Genomic DNA, 19,461 nt, shown 5'->3' on the forward strand with positions numbered 1-19,461 from the left:
CCAAAGAAATGATTTAAAAGCAGCATTGTAAAAACACTGAAATTGGGGTTTTCTTGTATTATGAGCAAATATAAAGAGACGTTTTTCTTTCTTTTTTTGTGTGGGAAAATAATTGATTTACTTCTACATCCCTTTGTAGTTCTGGATTTTGTACAGAAATGATAATGCTTTACCACTGGTATTATTAAGCCAAATATCACCTATATAAATCTAGGTTTATTAATTAAATTCCTATCCTGCTTTTTAATAAACGTCATGTCCAAGATGACTGCCAGTTGTGGTTATTTCAAATGTACCTTTGATGCAGAAGTGACACAGAGAAGAATGCCTACTAAGGAACTGTCAGCCTCTGCTTTGCTGTTGCTTCGGCTGCCATGAAACGGGGAGGGAGGGCATGGTATTTGGGAGGGGTTACTCATTGTGCTGGAGGAAGGTTCTGGAGTTCACCGGTTGATCGGACTACGCATGCGTGGGAGTTTCCCGCCAGGACTAACGGCACCAACATTCCATCTTCGTGATGCCTTTTGAAGTTATCTCGCACCTGACACTTGGGAGAATTATGATTGGACTGTAACTGTGATGCCAAGGGGTGGGGAATGGGCTATTCTATATATCAATCGCTTTCACGCCTAAATATTCAGATTTCGCTTCGCTATGCCTTTAATCATTTTTAATTAGTAAAAGTACACTTGATTTCCACACATGGAGTCTCGTGGTCTTTCTTTCCTAATTATTTAATGGAGAGGTGCTGACAGTAAGCGAAATCTCACTAACACCCCACCAGGAGATTACAACCTTCCGTGGGGGGTGTACTTTCAAAGAAGAAACCAAGACAATGTCTTTGCATGCAAGCGATGAAGAAATTGAAAAGGAAACTACTGATCCATCATTACCTGAGAGGATGGCTGAGCTGGAAATAGTGGGCCCTGCGATCCCCCCCCCCCCCGTTGGTCCTTGTCTGTGGGACAAAAGGAGGACAGTGCAAGCTGGGATGCTGGAGTTACCAGAAGAAAACATCAGGCGAGACCACTTGAAGTGGGGGCCGAACGAAGGCCCCGAGAAAGAGGTCAGCCGGAGGACTTGGAACAAAGGTACTCTATGCAAAGATTCGGGGAGGGTGAAGAAGCCGAGGGGGAATGGGAGCAAGCTAACCCAGAGACAGCTTCACCCCCCCCCCCAGCCAGGGGGGCTGCCAGAGCAGGGGCCCCCCCAAGAAGACGCAGAATGGCAAAAGTCTCTCCCTTAACTGTAAAGTATGACGGAAATCCCAAGAAACTGGGCCTCTTCATTATGCAGGTTTATAACTTTATGGAAATTTATGGGCCCGATTTAGAAACGGATGACATCAAAGTACGTATGGTGTTACTTGCTTTGGAGGAAGAGGCTGCCGACTGGATGATGGGTCTGCACCAAAGCAATTCCCCCCTCCTGAGGAATTTTGACGCTTTTATGACTGCGTTCAAGAGACGATTTGATGGCCCCTTAACTGAGAAACGGGGGAAGCTGAAATTTATGACCCTCACACAGGGAGATAGGCCGGTGACTCAGTACATTCAGGAGTTTCAACACCTCTGTACTTATATGAGAGGATGGTCTGCAGAAGCGCTTTTGGATAAATTTGCATTGGGCTTGAATGAGGACATTTATCAACAATGTGTTAATCGCCACCTTCCTAAGCGCGTTACAGCTTGGTATGAAAATGCAGCAGATATTGAGCTTGATTTAATTAGACTTCAACGTGCAAAGGAGGAGAGAGAGAAAGAGAGAGAGAGAGCAGCAAGATCTCCCCCCCCACCTCAAAGGCCCCCTGTCCAAGTCAGGAGCGAAGGGAAGGGAGGCCCCACAGGCAATGTCAAGCCGTTCACATGCTTTCGTTGCGGGAGGGGAGGCCACCGAGCTCCGGAGTGCCGTGCTAAGCTTCCCGCGACCACCCCACCCCCTGCCAAGAGAGAAGGGAGATCAAGCAAGGCCCCGGACAAGAAGAAAAAGGAAGCTGCTTTCGCCGCGGATGCCACCCCCCCCCCCGCGCTTCAGGCAGGACATGGAGGGAGAAGCTGATGCCTCTACCAGCTCCTCTGATGACTCCGATGATGACGCCTCGCCTCGCTGGGTGAGTTCAAACAAAGGGCCCATGCTGATCCCAATAGAGTTAAGGGTTCCGCCCGATGGGGTGTCAGAGCAGCTTCCCGCCCTCTTTGACTCAGGCTGTTCCCGCTGTATGATCAATCCTGCAATGGTGGAGAAACTAGGACTCAAGTTAAAAACTTTGAAAACCCCTATTGTCTTTTGCCAAATAGATGGGTCCATAGCAGGGGGTGGCCTGGCCCACTTCTATACTGAACCTCTAGAGATGAAAATGGGCTCCCACACCGAATTAATCTCTTTTATTGTGGCTCCTGGAATGGACAGGCCCCTCATTTTGGGCCTCCCTTGGCTTAGAAAATGGAACCCTCGCATAAATTGGAGGGAGGGATGGTTGCGCATTCGCACAAGCACGCCTCCAGAGGGGAAGGGCGTTTCCCCGGAGCCTGTTAGCTGCGGTTCTGCTTTGGCCGCCAGAGGGCAGGAGAGGATTGAAGGAGAGGAAAAGATTCCAAAAGTGTATTGGGACCTGAGAGGAGTTTTTAGTGAGGAATCTTCCGATAAACTTCCGCCCCACAGACCTACTGATTGCTCCATCGACATTTTGCCCGGTGTCAAGCTTCCAAAGCCCCAAATATATTCCAGGTCCCCTAGGGAGATGGAGGAAATGAGGAAATTCATTGACAAAAATTTAGAATGGGGTTTCATCGAGCCTGCACGGCCCAAAGTAGCTGCCCCTGTATTATTCAGAGAGAAGAAAGATGGCTCCCTGAGGCTATGTGTTAATTTCAAGAATCTGAATGGGATCTCGGCCCAAAACCTCTACCCATTGCCGTTAATGAAAGACATGTTAGCCCAATTGGGGAAGGGCCGCATTTTCACTAAACTGGACCTCAGAGAAGCGTACTATAGAGACCGCATAAAGGAGGGGGATGAGTGGAAGACTGCTTTCAACTGCCCCCTCGGCTGCTTCCAGTTCCGGGTGATGCCTTTTGGCCTGCAGGGGGCGCCTGCAGTTTTCATGCAATTAATTAATGAGATCTTGCATGACCACCTTTACAAAGGCGTTATCGTATATTTGGATGATATCCTTATCTATACTCAGACTTACGACGAACACGTCGCTTTGGTCCGCACTGTCTTGAAAAAACTCAGGGCCGCTGAACTGTATGCCAAGCTGTCCAAGTGTGAATTTCACCAGGCGAAGATTGACTACCTAGGGTATCGTATCTCCCCCGCTGGCATTGAGATGGACCCTGGGAAAGTGAAGGCGGTCACTGAGTGGGAGGCACCCCGGACACGCAGGCAATTGCAAAAGTTTTTGGGTTTTGCTAATTTCTACCATCAGTTCATTCCTTCTTTTGCCAAAATTGCGCTTCCTATCACTAATTTGTTGAAGTCCAAAGGTGGGCCTAAACCTAAGCCTAGCAAACCACTGGATTGGACCATGGAATGTCAAGCTGCTTTCGAGAAGTTGAAGCGCCTCTTTGCTGCGGAACCAGTTCTGAAGCATCCCGACATGGACAAGCCTTTCGTCGTCCAAGCCGATGCCAGTGACGTCGCTGTTGGGGCCGTCTTGCTACAAGCCAACGACCAAGGTAATTTGCAACCTTGCGCTTACACCTCCTGCAAGCTCACTGACACTGAAAGACGTTGGGCCGTTTGGGAAAAGGAAGCATTTGCAGTGCGATGGGCCCTGGCCATGTGGCGCCACTTTCTAGAGGGCGCTAAACACCCTTTTGAGGTGTGGACTGACCACAAAAATTTGGAGGCTTTGAGGACCCCATGCCGCCTATCCCCTAAACAGATGTGCTGGGCCCAACATTTCAACCGTTTCAACTTCACACTCAAGTACATCCCTGGGGGGAAGAATTTCATGGCTGATGCTTTGTCCAGACTCCCTCAATACAACTGCTCTAAACTGAGTATTGTTCAGCCTGTCGTTCCAACATTCAGCCTTGCGGCTCTGGTGGTCACTCGCCAGCAGGCACGCTCGAAAGTGGAGGTGCCTCAAGATTTTCTTTCTGACCTCAGACGCGCCCTTCCCCAGGATGACTGGTTCCAGCAGCATCAGGATGAGTGCACAATGAGGGACGATTTACCATGGATCAGAGCCAAGCTTTACGTCCCAGCCTCTCTTCGTCTCGTCGTCCTCCAACGAGCTCACGATTCTAAGTTGGCGGGTCACTTTGGCTTCGTGAAAACATTGCACCTGGTGAAGAGACAGTTTTGGTGGCCCTCTTTGAAAAAGGACATTGAACTTTATGTTGCCAGTTGTCCGGTCTGTGCAGCCGCTAAACGGCCACCTGGAAAGCCACAAGGCCTACTTCAATCTGTAGCCCGCCCTGTCGCCCCTTGGAAGGAAATTTCGATGGACTTCATTGTCGAACTTCCTGAGAGCCAGGGGCACACCGTCATTTGGGTGGTTACGGACTTATTTTCAAAACAAGTTCATTTTGTTCCGTGCCACAAGATTCCTTCTGCTAAGGCACTGGCTAAACTCTTCATTTCCCACATTTACCGTTTGCATGGGGTGCCTGATCGCATCATTTCTGATAGGGGTGTCCAGTTCACTTCGGCTTTCTGGAAGGAATTTCTTAAACGCATTGGCTCCACCCAGGACCTAAGCTCCGCCCACCATCCTCAGACTAATGGGGCTTGTGAGAAGACTAATTCTGTTTTAGAACAATATTTACGTTGTTTCATCAATTATCAGCAGGATGATTGGGTGGACTTGCTACCGCACGCTGAGGTGGCCTACAATAATTCTGTCCATAGCAGCACTGGTTTCACTCCTTTTCGTGTTGTTTTTGGTCAAGATTTTGTTCCTATTCCTGAGCTGCCTCATGACCAATCGCAAGTTTCTTCCGTCGCTGAGTGGAGCGAACGTCTGAGCCATGTTTGGCCTTTGACTCTTGCTACTTTGGATGCTGCGCATCATGCTCATAAGAAACAGGCTGATAAGAGGCGTGTGCAACCTTATCAGTACAGAGAGGGTGACCTGGTTTATTTGTCCACAAAATTCCTTCAAACTACGCAAAAGTCGAAGAAATTGGGGCCTAAGTATGTTGGTCCATTTCCCATCATCAAACTCATCAATCCTGTTTCCGTTCGCTTGCAGCTGCCCAAGCATCTCAACCGTGTTCATCCCGTGTTCCACATTAACCTCATTAAGCCTGTTCGTGTTTCTACTTTACGTCCGCCAGTCGACCCTCCACCTGCCCCCCCTATTGGTTGATGGTGAACGTCATTTTGAAGTTCGTGAGATACTGGACTCTCGACGGCGACGTAATCGGATCCAGTACTTAGTGGCTTGGAAGCATTTTCCTCCCTCTCATACGGAATGGGTTGACAAATCCCATGTTCATGCCCCCCCCCCCGGCTGCTTCGACAGTTTTATTCTGCTTATCCTGACAAGCCTTGATTTTTTTTCTCCCCCCCTCTTCTCTCTTCTGTGCTTTGTTGTTCGTCTGTTTGTTTGTGTTTTCTCATTTTCCAGGCCTGACCGCCTTTTTCCGGGGGACGGCCGGATGTCAGCCTCTGCTTTGCTGTTGCTTCAGCTGCCATGAAACGGGGAGGGAGGCTTTGGTATTTGGGAGGGGTTACTCATTGTGCTGGAGGAAGGTTCTGGAGTTCACCGGTTGATCGGACTATGCATGCGTGGGAGTTTCCCGCCAGGACTAACGGCACCGACATTCCATCTTCGTGATGCCTTTTGAAGTTATCTCGCACCTGACACTTGGGAGAATTATGATTGGACTGTAACTGTGATGCCAAGGGGTGGGGAATGGGCTATTCTATATATCAATCGCTTTCACGCCTAAATATTCAGATTTCGCTTCGCTATGCCTTTAATCATTTTTAATTAGTAAAAGTACACTTGATTTCCACACATGGAGTCTCGTGGTCTTTCTTTCCTAATTATTTAATGGAGAGGTGCTGACAGGAACTTAAAGCTGGTGAGAAATGTGCTCTTTCAACAGAGTGAAAGTATATGGTTTGAAACATTGTCAGTATTTTGAGTTTACAACAGAGAAGCTGTTATAACATGAGAATTGTATGTCCTCTCTAATTATCAGGTAAAAGGAACCAGAAAAAAGTATGAGCAGCTGACCAAAGTGGTATGTTCATTATTGCTCACCTATAAGCAGAAATCTTATCAAACTAAAGCACTCATTACATAACTACTGGATAAATATGGTGAAGTTTTAGGGAAGATCTTCCTTCAGCCACTTCCTCCCCACAAGCAAGTCAAGGCTAGTCAGCTGTTTCATTTCTCCCCTCAACTCAGTGGCAGGTTCTACCATATCAGCTGGATGTCTTCAATGCCTTGGTTGCAGTATCATCAAACATTCCAAGCTCTTTCATAGAACAAGTCCACAGAGGTAGCATGTCAACTTCCTCTAAACCTATTCAGGGAAAGAGAAATGGCTTGGATCATGGCCATCATTTCAAGATGGATAGAGTGGGATAGCAGTGAACACTTAATAACAGCTAGCAGTCTCTCAAAGTCTCACCGCCTGATATCTCCCAACATACCAAGATTTAATAAAAGACAAAACAGAGGGAAAAAACTACTATACTTGTTTTCTATGTAGGACAGAAATTCCCTGTTAACCAGAATTTCCTTATTTTTGACCTGGAGGATTATATTAGATTAGATTAGATTTATTAGATTTATATGCCACCTTTCTCCTAAGGATATGGGTAAATAGAAAAGGTAGGAACAAGGACATTTTAAAAAGTCAGATTTTTATATTGCTAGATTTATAATTGACTATGCAGTCTGGGATATAATTAAAGAAAGACATTATCAACATACAAAGTCATGAACTCCAAATGTCAGATAACTATGCTAGTAATTTAATGTATATGCCAAATAAAAAGGGACATTCTAAATAATCCCTGTAGTTTCAAAAAGGATTCCAGATTCCTATTTAAAATTGTTGTTTTAAGTTCAGTCCAGCCAAGCTTTACTCCTGCTGATCCATGATGATCATTGAAGCCAAACTATAATAGATTTAGTGGTTCATCTCATTCAGAGAATCTAGAGTTTCAGGAAATCTCATTCAGGAACTCTATGGTCTCACTTCTAGCATGGAAAATTTGAGATTAGAAGTTATTCAATATGGAAGCGTTGAGTCAATCTGAAGTTCTCCAGCTGGACAGATGTGGGGATGTGAGCTCTGATGAGTCTCCCATGAACCCTGTCTGACAAACTGTCTCCAAGGTCCATTTTTGGATCAGATCCACCCTGTGGGGGGGGGGAGTTTGTGAAGAAGAGGCAGCATCTAATCAGACCCAGAGGGAGTGCAACAAGTCCCTCATAGGTCAGAGATTTGCCCTCTGAATCGGAGCCGGGGTGGTAGCATGGCAACATGGTTGCACAAGAGCTGGCTCCAGGCCAAAGCAGCTGAAGAGGAGTGTGCAGAGGCAAGATGAAAGCCTGGTATGATCTATTAACCCACAGTTATAAATTAGAATTTGGAAAAGGTAAAGAATCTTGAGAGAATAAATAATATTGGTGGACAGATCGGGATTTTTGCAAAAAGAAAGAAGGGGAAAAATGGAGGGTTGAATCACTAGCCCCAAAGAGAGCCATTTGCTTGAAATAATTTGGACAGAAAGGTGAAAGAAGAGAAGTGACACTTAAATACAACCCACTTAAACACAAACTCTAAATTTGGTATTGGACTTGAAAAGATTGAGTTTTTAAAGGAGTCTAGGAGCATTAAGATTTGCTTCATCCAAGTGTCTTTTAACTAACATATCTTAAGCAACTCCAATTAATGAGAACTGGAATACAGCAAGGGAGAAAGATGAAGAAAAAAGCACCATCTCCTTACTGGCAACTGATAACCTAATCTTGCCTGTGTGGGAAATTTTTAAGTAACCAACTACCATAAATCAGAACTTGGAAAAGCAGGAGGGAAGAGAAACATACCCGAATTTGGCTATATGAAAGTTTGTTCCAATTAATATATTTTGAGCAATTATAACCAATGAGAAGTGGAAAGTATCAAGGAAAAATAATAACAAAATCAAGAACTGGGGAAATACAAAGTCTTTTTTATTTGTCTGCAAAAGATCAGGATGGCTCCATCTTCTCTTCCGCTTTCACAGTAGTTGAATTAACTAAATTTAAGGTGGACCAGAATTTCAAAATAAGATTGGTATAACTAACTGCAATTTTGGAACTGTACATTAAGCAAGAACAAAAGACCAAGATGGCTCCCCCACAGCAGCTGAAGTAGATAAATTTAAGGTGGACCAGAACTCTAAAATAAGAATTGTATAACTAACTGTAACTTTGGGACTGGATACTATGGAAAGGTGAGAATTTGAAGAACTACATGAAATTATTAAAAAAAAAGCATAAATCATTAAAATCAAGCCTAAATAGAATTCTGAATTCAGAGAAACAGGTATTTAAGGAAGAAGGGAAGGAAGGAGGGGGGAGAGACAATGAAGGGGTAGAAACGGTGGGAAATAAAAATCAGACAAAAAACTCCATAGGGCTTGGCAGTGGTATAGGGAAAATTATAAAGGGATGATCTGTCTCAACGAAAGGGAATAAAAAGCAGACAAAAGATGTTTTGGAGGTTGACAGTGGCATAAGGAAAATTGAAATAGGATGTTATACCCCAACAAAGGGAAATATAAAAGATCTTTTTGATGAAGGCTTGGGGAAAATTGAAGAAGGTGGACATGTCAAAACAAAGAAAAGGGAGAAGGCAAGAATAGAGAAGTGGGACAAAAGACTTACTAGGAAAAAATTAGACAACTAGAAATTGTTATATGGGAAAATATAAAGCTAAGATAAGGGGTTATTCATAAATATGACAATAAAATGGAATTGTTAACTGACTGAATATGATAATGGAAAGATAATTAAAAGTTAAAACATATGAAATATGAACAAATATGAACAAATATGAAACTGATAAGGGGAGATTGTAAAGCAGAGGATTGTAATTCACTTTTATACATGATAATTAAACTGAGTTGCTAATTGATTGAATATGACAATAGAAGGACAATTAAGCATGGGTTAAAATATATGAAACATGGACATATATAGAACTTTTAAGATGATGAACAAAGTGAGATGTGTACCTCTTGTTATTCTATATAGTAGATTAAGGGAATTGTAATGAACTTTAAACAGTAAAAATTGCCATTTATAGACAATTAAGGGTAAACCAAAATATGGAAAAATGGAGAGGGAACATGAAATATACTTACAATAGGAAACTATTGAGATTTAAAGACAGAATTACAAAGTGGGAGGATGTATAATTATACAAACATAATGATGAGAATAGCTGGAAATTGTAACCAAGTCTACATCTTGGCCAAAATTAGGTAGAGGGGGGGGGAGTTAAAAGTATAATGACTATATATATATATATACTTTTTTGTTCTCTCTTTTTTAAAAAAATGAGGAGGAAGATATAAGTTAAAATTAAATTAAAAGGAACTATAAATACCATAAACATAAAATGGAGCTCACTCAGAAGATGAAAAATGCCAAGTAAATGAGATGAAGAGTATGAAGTAGAGGAAAGAGGTAAGGAAGAAGAGAGGGATAGGAGAGAAGGCAGGGGGAAGAGGAGATGAGAAAGGAGGAGTGGAAAGGGGAGAGAGAAAAAGGAGAGAGGAAGGTGAAGTAGAGAAAAGAAGGGTGACAGAGGGGAGAAAGGAGGTAGAGAAGGGTAGGAGAGAGGGAGAAGAAAGTGATAAATATGGTGTATGGAGAGCAGAAGAACCAATAATTGCTTTTTGGAGTTGATGGTAATATGAATTGATGTAAACATTTAATAATACAATAAGATGTTGGCTATGTAATAGTATACATACGGTTATATTTTATGAAAATAAAAAAAATAAAAAACTTTATATATAAAAAATATGGAAGCATTGAGTTTGCCTGAGCTATTCATGGTCCTCTTCAATATCTCTTTTAAAGTGGACTGAATTGTATCCTCTTTTAAAGAAGAAATTTATCACTGTGTATGTCCACTTAGCTAACCTCCATTATTTTATAAGCATAGAGGAACAAGGGTCTAGCACATTCACCTCATCAAAGTGAAAAATATCTATGCTGCACAAGCAATCTTAAATCATCTGGACCTCTCTTAAGTATGGGTCACAAGGGCACACAGATATGCGACTTTATCTGCAAAGTAAATAATGTTATCAATGAATTTCAAGCATTCATAGCTACAATACACCCCAAAACGAGAATAAATCCTTTTATTAATTATAAGCAAATAACACATTTTTAAAAATCTGCCCCCAGATACATTCCTAAGCATTCAGCACAAAATAACAACAGTTAACATCTCATAAGAGATGTGCTTGTTTTCTCATTATAACATGGCAATATATTCCAATGGACTTAATGTTGTGTCCTTCTGATTGCATCATGCAAAACTTGAAATATTGACAATAGAACATAAAGACGGATTCAGATTTGAATTAAGCCTTTAGTTTTAATTATACAATCATTTAAACTACTACTATAAGGTAAGAACACCATCAAAGTGAAAGACAAACATGGGATCTTATTATTTTCTTCAGCTTCCATGTTAAATTATCATAAATAATGACATCCTGCAGATGACATGATCGTTATATATGTGGCTGATTTGTATAAATCATTTGATTTGCCAAATTAATCTGATTGGATGATTTGAGTAAAAATGATCTAATTGATAAAATCAATCTAACTTGATTTGGAACTGAAATGGCCCAATTCACCTTTCCTTTTTTAAAAAAATCTGCACATGCTTAAATTATCCAAACTGTTCACATTTATTTTAAGCTTTAAAGTATGGCTCCATGATTTATCTTTCCAATTTGTAAAGTGGATTTAACTTGGAAATTAAATCACAACTACAAATCTGATTTTTCAGAGTCCTAATAATTGATTCAGCTCTATAATATGTTTTTTACTTATATCAAATCTGCTGTTCCCTGCAGTTCCTCTCTACCACTCTGATGGTATTGGTGTGACTAATACTATCAGTGCTACTAGACAAGCATTATAGAATAGCTATGCCAAATAACTGGTGCATTCTCATTCACATACACATCTTATTTAAATAGTAACACTTGTGGATTTTAGGTTAAAGCCAAGCTTTCAAACATTCTATATTTAAAATTAATGATGGAGAATTATGTATTTTACCTTCATTTTCAGATATCTAGTCATTAAAACTATTTATGTAAATACTTAATTATTTCAAAAATTATTTTGGTGACTCTCTTCCAAAAAAGGAGCGTGTGTATTGCAGGGGACGGGCAGAGAACAGAACAGAATTCTTAGTAAAGGATGAAATACTTCAAGAAACACTGATTATAATGGTTTTTGAATGTTTTAATTAGAGGGTGAAATGCACTTTAGATCACTTTGTTGATCTTGGCAATTTCAAAGCTGGCTTTTAGTGTCTGGGTTTTTCTAAAATTCTTGTTAAAGTATATTTTTAATTGTCTTACAAAATGCCTTTCCTGAGGCTTTAAAATTCCTCTTTGGCTTTAATTGCAAATTCGGCTTCAAAATAAACTGTTCAAATTATAGTTAGACATTGATATAACCCTGAATCGCAGGAGATATTACACTGCAATAAAACTGCATGGTGTGGCCCTGCGTGAAGATATCCAACATAAACTTTTGATAAAGGAGAGAGAGAAAAATAAGGATCATAGGATGCATGTTTGCTGTTGCTTCCTTTTAAATGAACCTGCTTCCCCACATCCAGAGAATTTTAAATACCTTTGAATAAAACTGAAAAGCAAATGATAAAAAGTGGGAGAGCTACTTAGCTTGAATAATTATTATTTCAGGCCAATAGTCACAGAATTCTCTTAGTAACGTCAAATAACTAGATCAGTTTTCCACAATCCCATTGTTGAATTACAAATGGAGGATGTAGGCAAAATTTCAAGACAACAAACCACAAACCAAACAACACTCCACCCTTCCATTCCTATGCTAAAAGCGGAATATTAGTCAGTCTAATTGAATGTAGAGATGACTTGTTGAAGGATTGGAGGAGCCATTAAGGAAAGATAATACCTTAATCCAGGGGTCCTCAAACTTTTTAAACGGGGGGCCAATTTATGGTCTCTCAGACTGTTGGGGGGCTGGCCTGGCTGGTTGGGCATGGCTAAGTGACTGAGTGGGCGTGGCTAGGTAATGTGACTAAGAGGACGTGGCCAATTTAACAGTCCATTGAACAATGCATACAAAGTAAACTTTAATTTGTTTTGCTCCTGAGGGTGTTTTATTTGCTTTTGTTTAAAAGGTTGCTCTTTTGGTTGCCTTTTCTTTTTACTAGATCATTTTTTCAGTTATTTAGGAGTGTAGTGGTCCATTTCAGGAAACTCAGTTTTGCAGCAATTTTTCTCAGTCTCCAGGAGCTTGAGAAATCTCTCTCTCTCTCTCTCTCTCTCTCTCTCTCTCTCTCTCTCTCTCTCTCTCCCTCTCTCCCTCTCTCCCTCTCTCCCTCTCTCCCTCTCTCCCTCTCTCCCTCTCTCCCTCCCTCCCCCCCCTCTCTCTCTCATTCTCTGTCTGTCTGTCTGTCTGTCTTTATCTTCTGGAGCCAGGGGAGGTGAAAAACGAGCTGTTTTTTTCCAGTTTTTTGGTCTCCTGGGGCATTTGTGTGCCCTGTTTTTCACCCCCCCCAACCCCCAGAAGCATTCTGCAGGCAAAAAACAGGCCAAAGCAGCCCATTTTCGGGGCCAAAAATGGCCAATGGGGGTGGGAAATGACCCATTTTTGCCTCCTGGAGAGTCTGTGTGCCCCATTTTATACCTCCTCCCCCTCCAGACCATCTCTGCAGGTGAAAATTTTTGGGCCTTACCTGTGGGGCTTGTGAAGTAAGTCCTGTGCTCAGCTGAAGGATGGGTGGCGTGATGTGGGCGGGGCAGCCTTATGGTCCTGCGTGGGCTGGATTAATGGCTTCGGCAGGCCACATACAGCCCATGGGCTGTAGTTTGAGGACCCATGCCTTAATCTATGACTCAGTAGAAAACATGAGAAAGGAACTCCTCAAAACTTCAATTTGATTTTGAAATTAGAGAGGAGCAGATAAAACAGGATATTAAGATTTTGTGATTATATTCCACAACAATAACATAATATTTCAGCAGTCCTTGTTGTATCTAATTCTTACCCAGCCTTCTGAAAAGGCTGTCATTTTCAGGTGGAGTTTCTTTTTCATGCTTTTCACTTTCCCAGAATTACCGTCATTTCTCCTCCCCAGTGGCTCAACCATTCCTCATCAAGTTTATCTTACATTCCTTTTTGGTCGCAGAGATTTGGGCTTTGTCCTGCTGAACCAATGTACTGTATCTGAGTTCTCAATTTTATATAATTCTCTGTGTGTGTGTGTGTGTGTGTGTGTGTGTGTACATACACATACATACATGTTGTGACTCAGCAGAAGTTTGCTGTGAGTTAAGTCGGGATGCAGGAATAACAATGCAGCTGGGGCTTGTTAGTGTGGTCTTCTGGAGATAAAAGTACTGATGGTGCCATGCCCTGGTTGCAGAAGTCAATGTTCATCATTCGTCGTTCGTTCATGGTTCATCGTTCATTGGTTGTGGTTTGTTTGTGAGAAGCAGATGGATAAGTCATTTGCTTTCTGTAACCCTGATTCAAAGAGACACTTGGAGAAGTGATTTGCTTTCTTTTTGTACACCTGGTTTGGCCGTAAGAGATGTTGGCGGATCAAATTGCACAGCTGCAGAGAGCTACAAAAAAACCCCAGCCAAGGAGGAAGTGCCCAGTAGCCATGCCAGATAAATATGATGGGAATCTGGCCATGTTTGCCGCGTTTCTGGGAGAAGGCCAGCTGTTCCTGAGTTTGAGAGCGGAGGACTTTCCCACTGACCGGACGAAGATGGGATTCATTATCAGTTTGCTCTCAGGCACAGCTGCCCGTTGGGCTATCCCCTTGTTAACTCAGCTGAGCCCTTTGTTGGATGACTTCCAGGGCTTTTGTCAGTACTTTAAACAGATGTTTGAAGTTCCTATCAAGGGGGAAACATCAGCTAGAAGTCTGAAGTCACTGCAGCAGGGGAGTGGTTCATTGCAGGACTATGTTAGTGAATTCAGGCTGTGTAGCCAGGATTCCACGTGGAATGAACCAGCTTTAATGGACACGTTCCAGGATGGATTGTCTGAGGCCTTGCAGGATGAACTGGTGAGGGTGGACAGGCCACCGACATTTGATGCGTTGGTCCACTTGTGCTTCCGGATAGACGCCTGGCTGCAAAGGCGAAGGCCTCGCCGTGCATTCCAGGAGACCACCAGCATGCCGGTTCAGCAAGGGACTGCAGTGGACTGGGAGGAGCCCATGGAGTTGGGTGCTGTCAGACCTTGAGTGTCACGGACAGAGATGGACAGATGACGTGCTGAGGGATTGTGCTTCTACTGTGGGGATCTTGGACACCTGGCAGGGAGTTGCCCCAAGAAGAACAGAAGGGTTGCACGGACTGCAGCCATCCCTCAGCAACGCACTATCATGTCGGACAACCAGCACGTTTGTGTGGCCGTGATGCCCCGTTTGCACAAGCTAGTGTGCATTTGGGGTGTGTGGAATCCCAGAGCGAATGCCCTGCCTATAAAGTAGAGAACTCTGACCCTGCAAACTCATTTCCACCTCGGACTGTTCTACCCATTGCATCCTGCGCTGCCGTTTGTCATCCCGTGAGCATGCAGTCTCTGATACGGGATGCGCAGCGGGGTGACGACTGGGTGGAGCGATGAAAGGCAGAAGTAGGGCCGGCGTCCCCATGGACTTTGGAAGGGGATCTTTTGAAGTATCGGGGCCAGCTCTATGTTCCCGCAGGGCACATCCGTTGACGGGTGCTCTCACAGGTTCATTGCGCGTCTGCATCAAGACATTGTGGGTTTTTTCAGACGTTGCGCTTGTATTCCCATCAATTTTGGTGACCCCATCTGAAAAATGACGTCCGGAGGTGTGTGGAGTCATGTGCCCAGTGCCAATGGGCCAGGTATGCAAGGAGAACTCCGCCAAGATTCCAACCTTTGTCGACTCCGGTCCTCGTAGCACTGGACTTTGTTTCTAGGTTCCTGGCAGGGTACCAGTGTCTTGGACTGTGTTCTGTGGAGGCCGTCACCAACCCTTCTGGGCTGCACCCCGATCGTCAGAACCGGGGGACGGGCCCTGCAGGAGGGGACTGTGTGGTGGCTCGGCAGGAGTCGGTGGAGCTGCCGCTCGGCCGGAGCTGTTGGAGCGGCACCCAGTCTCTGACACTACAGGGGCTGGTAGGTCGGCCATGGAGAGGGTGGAGGATCCTGGACAGGGTGTTAGGGCTCGGCCGGAGCTGTTGGAGTGGCCGCCAGACTCCGACAGTACGGGGGATGGTGGGTCGGCCTGGACAGGGTGTTAGGGCTCAGCCAAAGCTGGTAGAGCTGCCGTCAACCTCCGACGGTAGTGGGGCTGGTGGGTTGGCCTTGTAGAGGGTGGAGGACCTTGGACAGGGTGTTAAGGCTTGGCCGAAGCTGGTAGAGCTGCCGTCAACCTCCAATGGTAGGGGGGCTGGTGGGTCGGCCGTGCAGAGGGTGGAGGACCCTGGACAGGGTGTTAAGGCTCGGCCGAAGCTGGTAGAGCTGCCGTCAACCTCCGATGGCAGGGGGGCTGGTGGGTCGGCCTTGCAGAGGGTGGAGGACCCTGGACAGGGTGTTAAGGCTCAGCCAAAGCTGGTAGAGCTGCCGTCAACCTCCAATGGTAGGGGGGCTGGTGGGTCGGCCTTGCAGAGGTTGGAGGACCCTGGACAGGGTGTTAATGCTCGTCCGAAGCTGGTAGAGCTGCCGTCAACCTCCGACGGTAGGGAGGCTGGTGGGTCGGCCTTGCAGAGGGTGAAGGACCCTGGACGGGGTGTCGGCGCCGTGAAGGGTGGAAGGAAACATGGTGGCCACTGGATACCTAGGGAGTTCCGGCTCAAGGGGGCTAATCCTGCAGAGGTTTGGGACTCATGAAAAAAGCACCACAGGAAATGCGTGTGGGCCCTCTTGTGGACAAGTCATTCCGACCGTATCCAGACCATCGGAACCCGGGGAAAGGGCCCTGCGGTGGGGGATAGTGTTGTGACTCAGCAGAAGTCTCCTTTGTGTCTTTTCGGGATGCAAGATTAACAATGCAGCTGGGTCTCATTAGTGGAGTCTTCTAGGGATAAAAGGATGGATGGTGCCACGCCCTGGTTGCAGGAGTCAACGTTCATTCAATGTTCATTGATCATCTGTCGTGGTTTATTTGAGAGACACTTGGAGAAGTGATTTGCTTTCTGTAACCCTGATTCAAGGAGACACTTGGAGAAGTGCATTGCTTTGTAAGAGTTTTGTTTTGCATTCTTGTCAGAGACTTGATTTATGTTTATTTTTGGGCTCGCAGCCAGTCTGAGCCGAGAACTGATAAAGTTCTTTCCTTTTACGTTTGTCTGCCTGTCATCTGTTAACGAGCGAGAAGGGGGGACAGAACAGTTTGTCTCCTGCCTGACAAGCCTCCATTTCATTAATTATGGAACAATTAATGGCTGAAAATAGGCAAATGGCCCAACAAATCGCGATGTTGGTGGACCAAATTATGCAGTTGCAGAGAGCTGCAAAACCCACCAAGCCAAGGAGGAAGTGCCCAGTAGCCATGCCAGATAAATATGATGGGAGTCTGGCCATGTTTGCTGCGTTTCTGGGACAATGCCAGCTGTTCCTGAGTTTGAGAGCGGAGGACTTTCCCACTGAGTGGATGAAGGTGGGATTCATTATCAGTTTGCTCTCAGGCACAGCTGCCCATTGGGCTACCCCCTTGTTAATTCAGCAGAGCCCTTTGTTGGATGACTTCCAGGGCTTTTGTCAGTACTTTAAACAGATGTTTGAAGATCCTATCAAGGGGGAAACATCAGCTAGAAGTCTGAAGTCACTGCAGCAGGGGAGTAGTTCATTGCAGGACTATGTTAGCCAGGATTCCATGTGGAATGAACCAGCTCTAATGGACATGTTCCAGGATGGATTGTCTGAGGCCTTGCAGGATGAACTGGCGAGGGTGGAGGCCACCGACGTTTGACGCATTGGTCCACCTGTGCCTCCGGATAGATGCCCGGCTGCAGAGGCGAAGGCCTCGCCGTGTATTCCAGGAGACCACCAGCATGCCGGTTCAGCAAGGTACTGCAGTGGACTGGGAGGAGTCCATGGAGTTGGGTGCTGTCAGACCTTGAGTGTCACGGACAGAGATGGACAGATGACGTGCTGAGGGATTGTGCTTCTACTGTGGGGATCTTGGACACCTGGCAGGGAGTTGCCCCAAGAAGAACAGAGGGGTTGTGCAGACTGCAGCTGTCCCTCAGCAACACACTATCATGTCGGACAACCAGCACATTTGTGCGGCCGTTCGCACAAGCTAGCGTGCATTTGGGGTGTGTGGAATCCCAGGGCAGATACCCTGCCGAGTAAATTAGAGAACTCTGACCCTGGGAACTCACTTCCACCTCAGACTGTTCTACCCATTGCATCCAGCTCTGCCATTTGTCATCCCATGAACAAGCAGTCTCTGATGCGGGATGTGCAGTGGGGTGACGACTGGGTGGAGTGACGGGGGGTGGAAGTGGGGCCTGCATCCCCATGGACTTTGGAAGCAGATGTTTTGAAATGTCGGGGATGGCTCTATGTTCCCACAGGGCACATCCGTTGACGGGTGCTCTCACAGGTTCATTGCGCGTCTGCATCAAGACATTGTGGGTTTTTTCAGACGTTGCGCCTGTATTCCCATCAATTTTGGTGACCCCATCTGAAAAATGACGTCCGGAGGTGTGTGGAGTCATGTGCCCAGTGCCAATAGGCAAGGTCTGCAAGGAGAACTCTGCCGAGATTCCAGCCTTTGTCGACTCCGGTCCCCGCAGCACTGGACTTTTTTTTTTTAGATTCCTGGCAGGGTAGCAGTGTCTTGGACCATGTTACATGGAGGCCCTCACCAACCCTTCTGGGCCGCACCCTGATCGTCAGAACCGGGGGAAGGGCTCTGCGGGAGGGGGTTGCGTGGTGGCTCGGCAGGAGTCGGTAGAGCTGCCGCTGGACTCCGACGGCGAGGGGTCATGTGGGTTGGCCTTGGAGGAGGTGGAGGACCCTGGACAGGGTGTTAGGGCTCGGCAGGAGCTGTTGGAGCGGCCGCCAGTCTCCGACAGTACGGGGACTGGTGGGTCGGCCATGGAGAGGGTGGAGGACCCTGGACAGGGTGTTAGGGCTCGGCCAAAGCTGGTAGAGCTGCCGTCAACCTCCGACAGTACGGGGACTGGTGGGTCGGCCTTGCAGAGGGTGGAGGACACTGGACAGGGTGTTAAGGCTCGGCTGAAGCTGGTAGAGCTGCCGTCAACCTCCGACGGTAGGAGTGCTGTTGGGTCGACCTTGCAGAGGGTGAAGGATCCTGGATGGGGTGTCAACGCCGTGAAAGGCGGAAGGAAACATGGTGGCCACCCGATACCTAGGGAGTTCCAGCTCAAGGGAGCTATTCCTGCAGAGGTTTGGGACTCATGAAAAAGGCACCACAGGAAATGGGTGCAAGGCCTCTTGTAGACAAGTCATTCCAACCACATCCAGACCATCGGAACCCGGGAAAAAGGCCCTGTGGTGGGGGATAGTGTTGTGACTGAGCAGAAGTCTCCTGTGAGTCTTTTCGGGATGCAAGATTAACAGTGCAGCTGGGGCTCGTTACTGGCATTTTTTGGTGATAAAAGGACTGATGGTGCCACACCCTGGTTGCAGAAGTCAACGTTCATCATTCGTCGTTCGTTCATGGTTCATCGTTCATCGGTCGTGGTTTGTTTGTGAGAAGCACTTGGATTTGCTTTCTGTAACCCTGATTCAAAGAGACACTTGGAGAAGTGATTTGCTTTCTTTTTGTACATCTGGTTTGGCCGCAAGAGATCTTTGTTTTTGCTTTCTGTTATCTTCTTGCCAGAGACTTTATTTATGTTTAATTTTGGGCTTGCAGCCAGCGGAAGCCAGGACTGATAAAGTTATTTCCTTTTAAGTCTGTCTGCCTGTCGTCTGTGAATGAGTGAAGAAGAGGGGACAGAACACATACATAAATACACACACACAAACTCAGATACAGTACATTGCTTCAGCAGGACAAAGTCCCAATATTTGTGACCAAGAAGAATGTTGACAATCTAATATTGATATTGACATGATAGCAGTGTTCCAATATTGAAGGGCCATTACAGAGAGCAGAGGGACAACCTTTTCCCAAAGTACATGAAGGCCAGACAAGGAAACTGATCAAGGAGAGAAACAAACTTGAACAAAGGAGAAATTTGCTAACAGTGAGAACAATTAACCAGTGGAATGCCTTG

This window comes from Thamnophis elegans, chromosome 4, assembly GCF_009769535.1.
Source record: "Thamnophis elegans isolate rThaEle1 chromosome 4, rThaEle1.pri, whole genome shotgun sequence".
In the NCBI taxonomy this organism is placed as follows: Eukaryota; Metazoa; Chordata; class Lepidosauria; order Squamata; family Colubridae; genus Thamnophis; species Thamnophis elegans.